This window comes from Schistocerca cancellata, chromosome 9, assembly GCF_023864275.1.
Source record: "Schistocerca cancellata isolate TAMUIC-IGC-003103 chromosome 9, iqSchCanc2.1, whole genome shotgun sequence".
In the NCBI taxonomy this organism is placed as follows: domain Eukaryota; kingdom Metazoa; phylum Arthropoda; class Insecta; order Orthoptera; family Acrididae; genus Schistocerca; species Schistocerca cancellata.
In genome coordinates, this window is record NC_064634.1 from 475,060,709 (window position 1) to 475,075,124 (window position 14,416).

Consider the following 14,416-nt stretch of genomic DNA (forward strand, 5'->3'; position numbering starts at 1 on the left):
ATGCAACAAGTGCTAAGTATCTCACGAAAATGTCTTCTCCAAGTTGTAGATAGTACCTGCAGTAGTCTAGAAATTGCTTCATTACTCACTTCGAAGCAGATAAATTAACTGACAGCAAGACTCAGCAGTAACTACATAAGGGCTACTATAGTGGTGCACACAGTATTATTATTATTATTATTAGTAGTAGTAGTAGTAGTAGTAAGAGTAGTGTCTGTGGTCTACACAAAGTATTAACAGCCTTTAGTGTTCCAATTTTTGCCAGTTTAGAAGTAAGAGGTGCAGCAATCAAGTGATTTGTGAACAGTAAGTATAGTGCACATTTATTAAGTTGGTGTATTGTAAATGGGGTTGCAGTGTACAAGTCAAGCAATTGCCGCAACAGAGAGGAGTAATGCAGGGGACACATGTTTTGTAACAAGTGTCTGTCCTCACTGTGGATAGTCAGCTTTCTTAGGAGGAGTTGGGAGTAGCACCACGAATTCCTTCGTCATTCATTCTTTCTCTCTCTCTCTCTCTCTCTCTCTCTCTCTCTCTCTCTCTCTCTCACACACACACACACAAACACACACTCTCTCTTAAATATCATTCATTTTTCATCATTTAAAAACACAAGTGCTACAAGAAAAGTCTTTCATTCTACGGTTTAGTAAGGTGCTAAATTTGGTGATAATGTGGGGGACGGTCGTTCAAAAGACGGGAGGGTGGGGGTGCTAGCTAATGTGTGATTGCATTCAGGGGTAATGTTCTAAGAAAGGTTGGGAACCACAGAGCTATTCGATGGGTACGAGCAAGCCGGCAACAAATCGTAGTTCTTGCTCGACCGCCATATGCCAGGCCGCAAGTTTGTGCCTACCCCCCCCCCCCCCCCCCCCCCAAATGCAACAAGTCCATCACAAAGTTATTTTATTCGAAATACAGTGGTTCATAGGCGAGGCTGCGGCGAAACTAATGAGAACTTTGTGTGGTTTTAGTTGCGTGTAGAAATCAAGCTTAGCTCCCACAGTGTAGACAGCAAAGCACTGCAGCTAATAATAACCTAGTACCGATCATCGTCCAGCAGCAGTTATTGGACATGTGACGCAAACAAGCAGAAGTTAAAAACTCCAGATAGGAACTCACAGCAATGTTCAAGAGCGGCCGAGTCACAGAATAGACGTTCACGTAGTGGACCGGTACGAATTTTTATAAACATTTGCGTAAGAGACGAGTTTCAGATCAAAGTTGCAAAAGAGTAACAAAAAACTAAAAAGCTGCAATACACATACTCTAATAAGAGTTCTCCGACGTTTCACATCAATGAAAGTTGAGAACAAGAGGCTGCGCGATACTGAAAGAGTAATCTGGAAACAGGCATCGCGGCTGACATGCCATGGTACAGAAGCGTTCAGAGCACGTGTCGAGGGTCATCAGTTTGCACAAAACCTGACGAGAAGACAAAGAGAACAAGGACAGAAGAACGGAAGAAAAGATTAAGAGAGTGTGGGGAAAAGAAGAAAGCAAATTCAATAAACGTAACAATGTAAATGATCATGATGGCAATAATATCATTAACGGGCTTCTTCAGCTAGGAGTTATACGTTATGCAAAAGTTTATCGAAATTGACCCGGCACTCCTTCAACACTTGAGCTGCAGCAGGGGTTTCCAAACTCTTCCACTGAAGGAAGCCTTTCAGAGGCCCTGCGCTTTGATGCAACCCCTTGTCTATTTTGAAGATTAACAAAATTTTTAAAAATAACGCAGACATCATAAGGAAATAAAATTGTACCGTCAAAATGTCGACAACCATGTTAGTAATAGTTTTTCGCTGAGAACTTACTTCTCGCGGAACACAGTTTGGGAAACCGTGAACTAGAGTGATAGGCTCGGAAAAATCAGAGCGCTTGAAACAAAGCACGAAGCTGTCTGAAAGCAACACCGCGGATGTAATTGGAAGGCAGGAAACTCGAACATACTCGCAGAGAGAAAATTATTTTCCTAACGCCATATTCCGTGAACTAAATACTCTCTTCCGATAACTGTTTGCGCCGGAAGTACTTTCGAGATCCTACCCAAATGCTTTTCATGCGTCTACGAGCACCTCTCCTGTTGAGTCATAAACCCACTTCCTGCGTGGGCAGCACAGCGAAGAGACCTCAGCACTCAGCTAGGGGGCGGCTCACATAAACAAAACGGAAATCGGAGTATTATTTCTCAGAATATTGCACTGGGCTTCCGTGCTATATTTCTTCAGATAAAACAACTGTCTTTGTTGTTGTTGTCGTTGCTGCTGTCTTCAGTCCAAAGACTGGTTTGATGCTGCTCTCCACGCTATTCCACCCTGAGCGAGCCTACACCCTGCACACTGCGTACTGCACTCATGCCTAGGTCTCCCCACACTTACCTCCATTACCAAACTGACGATGCCTCAGTATGTCTCCTATCAACCGATCTCATCTTGTGGTCAGGTTGTACCGTAATTTCTTTTCTTCCCAATTCGGTTCACTATCTCCTCATTAGTTATTTGAACTACTCATCGAATCTTCAGCATTATTGACTAGTACCACATTTCAAAAGCGTCCATTCTCTTCTCGTCTCAAATGCTCATCGTCCACGTCTAATTTCCGTGTAAGACTACACGCCAGGCAAAATTTTCAGAATAGAGTTGCTAACACTCCAATTTACATTGGATGTTATTAATTCCTTTTTTTTAGAAGTGCTACTGCCAGTCTGCATTCGACCATCATCAACTGCTTAGCTACTCAACAGGCAAACAACGTCTACTACAGTTAGCGTCTAATTTCCTGATCTAATTCCTCAGAAGCATCTTATTCTACAACAGTCCATTATCCTTGTTTCGATGATTTTCATCTTATGAGACAGCATCGAACAAAATTTAATGTCAACAAATGTGGGATCCTGGTTACAACTAGAAAGAAAGATAGACCAAGTAGCGGAGTAAGGATTGGAGGTGAACAATTAAAGGTGGAAAGTGTCAGGAACTTCGGAAGTGTGATCGATAAAAATGAAAGAAATGAGAAACTCACAAAAAAGCAAAGACGTAATATATAGAAGTTACCACACTCCAGTACTGACCTATGCATCTGAAACATTGGTAATGTAGGAAAGAGATGTAAGCAGATTAAAGGCACGTGAAATGAAGTTTATCGGAAGTAGGGTAGAACTAACAAAGAGACAGAGGATGAGGAATGAAAGGTTGAGGGAAATAATGAAAGAGGAACCCTCGAAGAGCAGGACAGAATCAACAGGACCAAGTCGGTATGGGGACTTAAAGATAATAGGAAAGGAGTCACAAGAAGTTCACGAAATGGAGATGCGATGGAAACGACCAAGAGGAACACCAAGGAACAGGTGGCTGAAAGGTGTGGAGGAGTGTGTTGTAAAAAGAGGCGAGAATTTGACCAGAGTGAACACAGAAAGATGTTGGGAAAACAGGACTAGAGGACGAGGCTTATGTTCCATACAGACGCTGCCTGGGGCTGGAAACTGTTCAAGATGATGACGATTATGTTGCTCATTTTATGATCTCTTTTCAAGTTACTGCATTCCGTCCAACTGCTTTTCGAGTCTTTTGTCGTTTCTGACAATTACCATGTTATCGGCAACCACAAAAAGTTTTTTTCTGTTTCTTCGACCTCAACTTTAATTCCCTCTCCAAATCGCTCCTTGCTTTCCTTCACAGCACAATGAACAACATATAGCTTGCAGAGAGTACAGACTGAATAACATTGCAGATAGGCTACAACCTATCTCGGTCCCTTCTCAACTGAGCTTCCCTTTCATGTCCTTCAACCCTTACAACTGCAATGTGGTTTCTGTCTCCAAGTCGTAAATACCCCTACGCTTCCCGTATTTTGGCTCTGCTGCTTTCAAAATTTCAAAGAGTGTGTTCGAGTCAATAGTGTCAACAACGTTCCCTAAATCAGAAAATGCCATAAACACAGGTTTGTAAAATTCTTTGACCTGTCTTACCTGTCTTCTGAGATAAGTCGCTGGGTTAGTTTGGCCTCGCCTGTTCCCACATTTCTTTGGAATCCAACATGATCTTCCCAACGGTCGGTTTATACCAGTTTTTCCACTCTTCTGTAAATAATGCGTGTTTTTGCAACCACGAATTACTAAATTGATGGTTCGGTACTTTTCACACGTGTCATCATTAGGCTAATTTTGAACTGGAATTATTACGTTTTTCTTTTACTCAGAATTTATTTTTCTTGCCTCGTTTAGTCGTAGATGGCTCTATCAAGGATCTCACTGATTCTGAGACCATGTCGTCTTTCAGTGCTCTGTTAATTTCTTCCTGCAATCTCCCATCTTATCTTCATCTATTCCCTTTCTATAAAATGCCTTGTGGTTCATTTTCCTTCTATATATTCACACACTTTCCCGCTTTCCCTTCCTTGCTTGTAAAAGCATATGCCTTGCAGGTGATTCCATGGAACCACTGTGCTACATGTCTGCTCCTGCTGTCTTGCACTTCACATGTATCCTCAAGAGTTGTCAGCAAGCTGTCATCCCTTCAGAATGCCACAGTTTTGTCAGCCTGCACATATTCTTGTGACATTTATTACGAAACTGATATCTCTGTGCTCTACAGTTCACGCCAAATTTCTAGCTATGTCCCGAGTCCATTACACAAATTTGCATGCGGCAGCATCTCAGCAGAAAAGAGGCAGTACAAGCAGGTAAATAATTGCACTCCAGCAAGAGATACATCCAAATAAAATATCTATCTGCACACCAACTATGTTGTGTTCTCCCCATTTACGTATACATCGGAAATATTAGTTGGCACCAGATTCGAACACTTAATTCTGCGTCTCTGAATTTCGTTGCATCGACTAGCGTATTTTAGGAGTGTTTGTGGCTTAAGTGCTAAAACAACACCAATAACTACAAACGGATACATCATTAACACATTTCGGCCTACAGTTCTTTGTCACACTAATGGTTGTGACGTGTCGGAGCACTGATTTCTGCAGAAGATAGCTCGAAATGATGCGAAATAGGCTACTGATGCCCACAATCTTGTCTCGGTGGGGTCGGCAAACAATAAACCTAAATAGCCAAATAAAAAGTAAAACTAACCTGAACCCGAAGGTGCTTTACAAGACATGGTGCTATTGGAGGCGGTACACTCTGCATTATATAGTTATTCTGACACGTTACAGGGGATAAATTTTCAGACGGAGCGGCATCGCTTCTCATGTGTACTGATACCTACGTGCTCCTCCGTTGAGTCTACTTTTTCACTTTTTTGAAAAGTGTAAGGTAACGTTGACCATACAAAACCCTATCTTTCCAACTGCACAGAATTGGATGTTTATAAATTTCATCGGCGCGGATAAGTTATTTGCAAGTTCTGTCATGTGGTAGGTACGATAGGCTATAATGTCTCTATCTACAAAACTTTCAAGTCCGGGAACATTAGGTACTCGTGTACCTCCACGTACAATGGCTACAGTAAGCCAGCCATTACCATGTGCAAAAGTATCATTAGTGTCAATACTAAAATTAAGTCTACATCCACAGAATACAGCAGGTCCGTCGAGTAGAGCAGTGGAAGCAATGTTCTTCACAGCATTCTTCTTCTTGTCTGCAGCAGATGTCTAAGCAAACAGTCTATAAAACCATCGAGAATATTGAATTTTCAACATCAGCTGCAGACAAGAAGAAGAATGCTGTGAAGACTGTTGCTGCCACTGCTCTTGTCGACGGAACCTGTGTTTTCTGTGGATGTAGACTTAATTTTAGTATTGACATTAATGATTCCTTTTCAGATTCCTTTCCATACAGACGCTACCGTCGCCGCTCTAAGGAAACAGTCTAGAAAACTATCGAGAACATTGAATTCTCAACATCTGCTGCAGACAAGAAGAAGAATGCTGTGAAGAACATTGCTTCCACTGCTATACTCGACGGACCTGCTGTATTCTGTGGATGTAGACTTAATTTTAGTATTGACACTAATGATACTTTTACACATGGTAATGGCTGGCTTACTGTAGCCATTGTACGTGGAGGTACAGGAGTACCTAATGTTCCCGGACTTGAAAGTTTTGTAGATAGAGACATTATAGCCTATCGTACCTACCACATGACAGAACTTGCAAATAAAGACTTTGGTAAATCTGCTTATATGTCTACCTCTGCATTGTCATTGTATACTCGTAACAAAAGTTCAGTGAAGGAAGATGGCACGGCTGGGAGTGAGGCGCACGCTCCAGCGACGGGTGCGGAATCAGGGCCTGGAACCGATGAGACGACGGCTGACCTTTCGGATTTTCTGCCCTCCTGCGCCCACTCCCCCACATCGGGGCGACGGACTCCGCCGCTTTGCACTGTTTGACGCAGTGCTGAGAAAGCGCAAGCGTTCTAGCCTTGCCGTGCAACAGGTGTACGACTTTTTCCTACAAGAATAGCTGGAAAATGCGCCCGCGAGCTGGCAGCTTAGTGCACGGTGCCGGAATTTAGGCCAACAACAGACCGCCCTGGCACCGATCCGAGCCGCGTTATGCATAAGCCGGCACTGTCTTTGATAAGTTCTTCGGCCAAGTGCCGCACACCATTACCGATCGCCTGTTCTCATGCCAGGCTGCTGCGAGAGCTCCGCAGAATTTGTAATCGAATGTTCGCTTCGTTTTACTGCACAAAGAAACGAAGTGGAAATCTTTCGGTATCTGCCCTCTCTCGAATATGTATTTCACAATTGTAATATACTTTATCTAAGATGGATCTAAATTATATATTATTAAAAAATCGCAAGCCTTTCTGTGGAAGCCGCGTCACACTACTGCCAGTATTTAGCGAATTTGATGTTTTTTTTTTTCACTCTGCGTGTTACGTTAGTTTCATCCTGTACGTAATAAATAACAACATTACCCTAACTGTAGCTGAAACTGAAAAGAGCGGTGTAATTTACGTCACTCTGCAGTTGCTACCAATGGCATCGGTTTTCTTTGCGGATATCTGACACGAGTAATATGTGATTACAGAGAGATCCGTGTTGCCTAAACGAAAACCAGTCTACCAATATTCTACACATCATTCCTTCACTTTATGTGAAAAGGTTCCTGTGAGAGGAGGAGAATTCATCAGCAGCGCACTTCCTAACAACGGCTACGCCCAATCACACTCATATTCAGCTTCACTTTCACTCTAAAGTTTTCCAATGCTATATTATTTTTCATTATGAATGAAACACACACAACATTGCTATAATATTCTACAATATTTATTATTTGTTCCAGGAAACAGCTTTCGGCTGTTATGTTATCATCAGGTACACAGATGGGTATGTTGTGCGGTGAAATTTTGAGTTTAAACTAGTGCACCTACAGAGTACCTCCAGTCCCAGAGTTGAAAAATGTTGATGTTAGAATTAGGAATACAACAAGAGGGATTATTTCAGCGTAAATGCGACGTAAGATTATTTAACTAAGGTGAAATATGTCACATATTGACAATTGAACTATAGACAAATCACAACAGTTGTTCACAGCGGAAAATAGTTGAACAATAAACTCTGGTGACACAGTCAGCCGGCCGGAGTGCCGAGCGCTACGGTCACAGGTTCGAATCCTGCCTCGGGCATGGATGTATGTGGTGTCCTTAGGTTAGTTAGGTTTAAGTGATTCTAAGTTCTAGGGGACTGATGACCTCGGAAGTTAAGTCCCATAATCCTCAGAGCCATTTCAACCATTTTTGACACAGTCAAAGATGTGGCTGAACAAAATAATCTTGTCTTTAATAGGTCTTAAATTAAAAACAGATAAGATATATTAGTGATATTAAGCACGTGACCGAAGCAGCTGTGATTACACAAAAGTAACAGCTACTACACTCCTGGAAATGGAAAAAAGAACACATTGACACCGGTGTGTCAGACCCACCATACTTGCTCCGGACACTGCGAGAGGGCTGTACAAGCAATGATCACACGCACGGCACAGCGGACACACCAGGAACCGCGGTGTTGGCCGTCGAATGGCGCTAGCTGCGCAGCATTTGTGCACCGCCGCCGTCAGTGTCAGCCAGTTTGCCGTGGCATACGGAGCTCCATCGCAGTCTTTAACACTGGTAGCATGCCGCGACAGCGTGGACGTGAACCGTATGTGCAGTTGACGGACTTTGAGCGAGGGCGTATAGTGGGCATGCGGGAGGCCGGGTGGACGTACCGCCGAATTGCTCAACACGTGGGGCGTGAGGTCTCCACATACATCGATGTTGTCGCCAGTGGTCGGCGGAAGGTGCACGTGCCCGTCGACCTGGGACCGGACCGCAGCGACGCACGGATGCACGCCAAGACCGTAGGACCCTACGCAGTGCCGTAGGGGACCACACCGCCACTTCCCAGCAAATTAGGGACACTGTTGCTCCTGGGGTATCGGCGAGGACCATTCGCAACCGTCTCCATGAAGCTGGGCTACGGTCCCGCACACCGTTAGGCCGTCTTCCGCTCACGCCCCAACATCGTGCAGCCCGCCTCCAGTGGTGTCGCGACAGGCGTGAATGGAGGGACGAATGGAGACGTGTCGTCTTCAGCGATGAGAGTCGCTTCTGCCTTGGTGCCAATGATGGTCGTATGCGTGTTTGGCGCCGTGCAGGTGAGCGCCACAATCAGGACTGCATACGACCGAGGCACACAGGGCCAACACCCGTCATCATGGTGTGGGGAGCGATCTCCTACACTGGCCGTACACCACTGGTGATCGTCGAGGGGACACTGAATAGTGCACGGTACATCCAAACCGTCATCGAACCCATCGTTCTACCATTCCTAGACCGGCAAGGGAACTTGCTGTTCCAACAGGACAATGCACGTCCGCATGTATCACGTGCCACCCTACGTGCTCTAGAAGGTGTAAGTCAACTACCCTGGCCAGCAAGATCTCCGGATCTGTCCCCCATTGAGCATGTTTGGGACTGGATGAAGTGTCGTCTCACGCGGTCTGCACGTCCAGCACGAACGCTGGTCCAACTGAGGCGCCAGGTGGAAATGGCATGGCAAGCCGTTCCACAGGACTACATCCAGCATCTCTACGATCGTCTCCATGGGAGAATAGCAGCCTGCATTGCTGCGAAAGGTGGATATACACTGTACTAGTGCCGACATTGTGCATGCTCTGTTGCCTGTGTCTGTGTGCCTGTGGTTCTGTCAGTGTGATCATGTGATGTATCTGACCCCCGGAATGTGTCAATAAAGTTTCCCCTTCCTGGGACAATGAATTCACGGTGTTCTTATTTCAATTTCCAGGAGTCTATGATTTCTCTTGTTGTGTTAAAAAAATTTTACTTTGTGCCATCTCAGTTGTTTCACTCACCTGCTTAATATCACTATTATGTCCTGTGTGTTTGTATTTAGTATGTATTAAAGACATGATTATTTTGTTGGACCACATCTTTGGAATATGTCACAAAAGTTTATTGTTCAGTTATTTTGTCCTATGAACAACTATTGTAATGGATTTATAGTTTATTAGTTAATGTGTCACTTATTTTATCTTAGTTACACATCCTTACGTCGTATTTACACTAAATAATCCCTCTTGTTGTATTCCTAATTCTAACATCAGCATTTTTCATTACTGGTAATGGAAATACTCCATAGAAGCACGAGTTTAAACTCTTTGATCCAACAAAATTTCATTGCACCACGTACTTACGTACATGTGTAACAGCCGAAAACCGGTTCGTGAAATAAATAACAAATACCGTAGAGAATAAACCAGTGGTTTGTGTATTTCATTCATAATGCATAGAATATTACACCAAAAACCGATGGAACAGTCAATCAATGCAATATAATGAAGCCCGTCCGTTAATGGATGCTACTGGCCAAGAACGGCGATACTGACTTGTCAACTGATTTCCCAGTCTCCGCGGATAAACCGATTAATCACTCCCTGTTCTCCTACTACTCGACAGAAAAATTCCAACCAAATATGTTATAAACATCTGCAAACTATCCAAATATTTTTTGGTGCTAGTCTCGACTGCATGCGACCATTCAACGTGAAACCTGAGCAACTACTACGTCATGCGACTATAGATAGTACACAATGTACAAGTAGCAAGGTGCACTACCCTGGCAATTCGGAGAAAATCGCAAAAGAAGTTTTACGCGTCTGTCGTGTAACTGATGTATCTGTGCGCAGGTACTAGATGTAAGAGTTCCTGGTGGTCAAGTGGTTTGCGTTCGAGCATTGTAAAACGAACGTGTATGAAGCGAAGACTCGGCTCAAACTTAATTTTTAATCTATACTTTTTCATCACTGGTCATATTATTTAATATATATGACCCATGTCTATTTGAATGAAGTTTTAGCGAATTTACGTTATTTGACTGTTACTATTTTTAATTAATTTCATTATTAGAACAAACATATTTATAACTACCGAGAAGCAAACGAAGAAACGCAAAGAGTTTTCCTGAAAATGCATGCCTGTCGTGATATGCTAAATCCCTTAAACGTGCAATCCGGTAAGCTACCCAGATGTACTTTGCACCTCGGTCCCAGCTGCAGACGCAGAGGCCGGCCCCATTTGACAGTTCATCTGCGCAGCGGTGGGACGTTGCCATTGTAGCAAGAACGAATAGTGTGGGTGAAAAATTTTTGACTATCACAGAGTTTACACTTGTACTACAAAAATGCGGTATGAACGGGAGTCGAACCGTCGCCTCATACATGTTCACGAAGTTCGAACGCTAACCACTTGAGCACCATGAACTCTGACAAACGGCACCTATGCACAGATACGTCTGTTACACAACAGACGCATAAAACTTCTCTTGCGATTTTCTCGGAATTGCCAGACTAGTGCACCTTCCTACTTGCGCATTATGGTGTTTCAATTGTGTACTAAAGGTGTACAAAGTCTGAAGTAAATCCGTGATCCCAACGTCGAGGCTTCCTCTTGTAAGTAACGTTGACCGCCTACCCCAAGGACAAAAGGGTAAATAACAAGGCCACTGTGGGATGGAGGGTGTGAGAGGCGGAATGTTTTATTGTCTTGTCTTCCAGAACTGAAAACTCACGGGTGTGATCGACTCGAACCGATCAGCTGCTATGGCACAAATTTTGACACGAAAACAACATGGATTCTCGTGAATGCGCGTTACTGTGATGGATACTGTCGTCCATATCTGTTGCAAGGAATATGGAATCAAATTAAAGTTGTTGTAATACACTGCAATGAACAGGAGACAAAAAAAAGATATTCAAAACATTTAGTAAACTTTCGTGATTGTATTTCTCATTGCATACTGCGTTTAAATATAAATAGAGTTACTGGTATTAATCAATTAGTCATCTGCTCACACAGGTAACATAACACTTCGCCAGGCAATTACAGAGTCACAGCTTTGGGATCGTTAACGGTGGCAGCAATCTGAAATACAGAACAATCGGTACGAAGTGTTCCCCGTCGACTTTATACGACCAGTACTTCCCAAGTCATCGCGCCCTTTCTGTAGCAGGTCTATGGCGGACTCATAACGTACTCATTCAGTAATCATTGCATGGTTACGGACGAAACATTCATACAACTTGGACTGAAACATTAAGACAAAAATAAGATACTGATAGACCTCAGTGTGACGTTATATACAGTGAAGGTTTGATAACGTCAGCTGCGTTGATTTATCACTAAAACAAAGGAACAGGAAGTGTGACAGATGTAATAAAACATTCAATTTTCATGCCATCACACTTATGTAGTTTACCAATAATTATAACAACAATAATATCTGTACGTGTGTAATAAATAAATATGACTGACAACACTGCCAGCGACCTGACAAGGCTGTGTTTTTCTACCTGTGTAGATCGATGCGTTCATCCCTTCCGTATGACCATTCCGAGTTTCAGTTACGTACAGCCACCACGTGATTTTTGAGACCGTCATCAGTGAACCTGTGTGTTACGAAAATGGAACAGCGGAATTTAGAGAATGGTATGCCATCAAGTTTTGTGTTCAACTCGGGGAACCCGCGACTGTGACCTTTGGAAAGTCGGAAGAGGCCTATGGGGAACACTGATTATCAGGAGAACGAATCTTTCGTTGGTACCAATCAGTTTTGAAAGGCCGAGAACGCGTTGAAGATGAACCTCGCTCAGGGAGACTTTCAACCTCAAAAACCGACGAAAACGTCGAACGTGTGCGTGGTCTTGTGAGGTCAGACCGACTTTTAACAACAAGGATGATGGATGACCTATTAAACACTTTCACCGTACATTAAATTTGACCGAGATTTTAGCCAGCCGGTGTGGCGGTGCGGTTCTAGGCGCTTCAGTCTGGAACCGCGTGATCGCTACGGTCGCAGGTTCGAATCCTGCCTCGGGCATGGATGTGTGTGATGTCCTTAGGTTAGTTAGGTTTAAGTAGTTCTAAGTTCTAGGGGACTGATGACCACAGATGTTAAGTCCTATAGTGCTCAGAGCCATTTGAACCATTTGACCGAGGTTTTGCACAGGCGAAAGGTTTGTGCCAAAATGGTGCCGAAAAACCTCACAACTGAGCATAAGGACAATCGAAGAAACGTGCGCGTTCATCTTGAGAGCATTATCGGTGCCTTCGAATGGTTCCGTCGTGTGATGAGACGTGATGAATTCTGGATTTTTGATTACGGTCCTGAGACAAAGCGGCAAAGTAAGGAGTGCCACACTGGGACATCTCCTCGCCCGAAAAAAAAGCTCGAATGAGCAGATCAAAGATCAAAATAATGCTAATTCGTTTTTTCGACGGTAAGGTATCGTGCATAAAGAATTAGTTTCTTTAGAACAAACTGTCACCCAGTGTTTTACGAAGATGTTCTTTGAAGACAAGTGGATGCTGTACCATGCCAACGCCCCATGTCACATGGCCACTTCCATCACGGAATTGTAGACCTCAACCCCTGTTGTTTCACAGCTCCGCTGTTCACCTGATCTCAGTCCTCGTTACTTTTTTCTTTTCCCGAAATCGAAAAATGTGTTAAAAGGACATCATTTTGGGACTCTGGAGAACATGCAAAAGAATGTGACCGGCTTGTTAAAGACCCTAGGACTTTCAGACTTTTGAGCGCTGTTACCGAAACTGGGAACGACGACTCCGCCGTTGTATAACTGCCAAAGGGAACTATTCTGAAGAGGACAATGTTATTTTTTGAAGAAAATAAAAAGTTTGGTAGATAAAAAAAATAATCTCATTACTTTTCTCACAAATCTCGTATGCGGCCCGAGGTACTTCCCCGCAATGTCAGTATTAGCTTTCGAGCAAGAAATATTGCCAGCCACCGAGTTGGGCAATGCGGACGAGAGAGGATGAAGGCGGCGAGGGCGAGATGCCGGATTGCAGGTACGTAGCCGGCGCCGGCGTTGCCATGCCAACCGGCCGGGACGCGCCGGCGAACCGGTCCGTCGCACAACGCAGCCTCTGCTCTTCCGTGAGCAAAGCGGCTCTCAACCGTCCGCGCAGGCTCCACGCAGCCGACGGAGGACCTTCGTTTTATTTCCTTCACTACAACTTTCTCCGTATTAACGTGCTAGCAGGGTATCACGAGCCAATGATAATGATGATGATCTGGGTTGAGGGGGCGCTCGACATCAAGGTCATCAGCGCCCTGGCGAAAAGTCAGCATTGAAATGAAATGAAATGATCGTATGGCATTGTTGGCCGGGAGGCCCCATTCGGGGGAGTTCGGCCGCTGTATTGCAAGTCCTTTTTAGTTGACCCCACTTCGGCGACTTGAAATCAGCACTGAAATCTCATGGGTGGGGACGAAGGCTGTTTGTAATGTATTTAAGTCGGCCGCCCTTCCCCACAAATTTAGGGATGAGGCCTGATAGTGCACAAAATTTCACCACCCTTGTAACACTGGAATCGGCATCTGTGAGGATGATGGGCAGATCTACAGCGAGACTGAGGGCTGCCCTAATATCAGTATATAGGACACACGTAGAGAAGATGCTGAACTCAAAGTGGCGCACCACAAACTTCACAGAGTGGTGGGTCCTCCCGCCGGAGGAGAAAGCCACGTGTTAAATGGCGCAGCCTGGTAAGCAGAACCTCCTTCCAACGGCGAGGCTGACACGAAGTCCGCCAAGTCTTTGTGGTCGATTTGAGTGACCGCAGTTTGTTGTCTGCCACCTGCAACCATTCAGTCTCCCATTGACGCACAATGTATCTATCAGCAAATGAGATGATGGCGTGCAACGAGATGGGACATCGATGGACAGCACTATCTCAACATGCTTCCTTGCGGCTTTGTCGCCCATGTCATTGTCCTGTGTCCCAATGTGGCAAGGCACCCAGCAAAAGATCACGTCCTTGCCACGCTGCTCTAAGGCATCACGGCTGACCTGAATCAGCGGGTCTACTGGTTACATTTAGTGAAGCGCTTAAAGTGCACTAAGACAGAAAAGAAACCTTGTA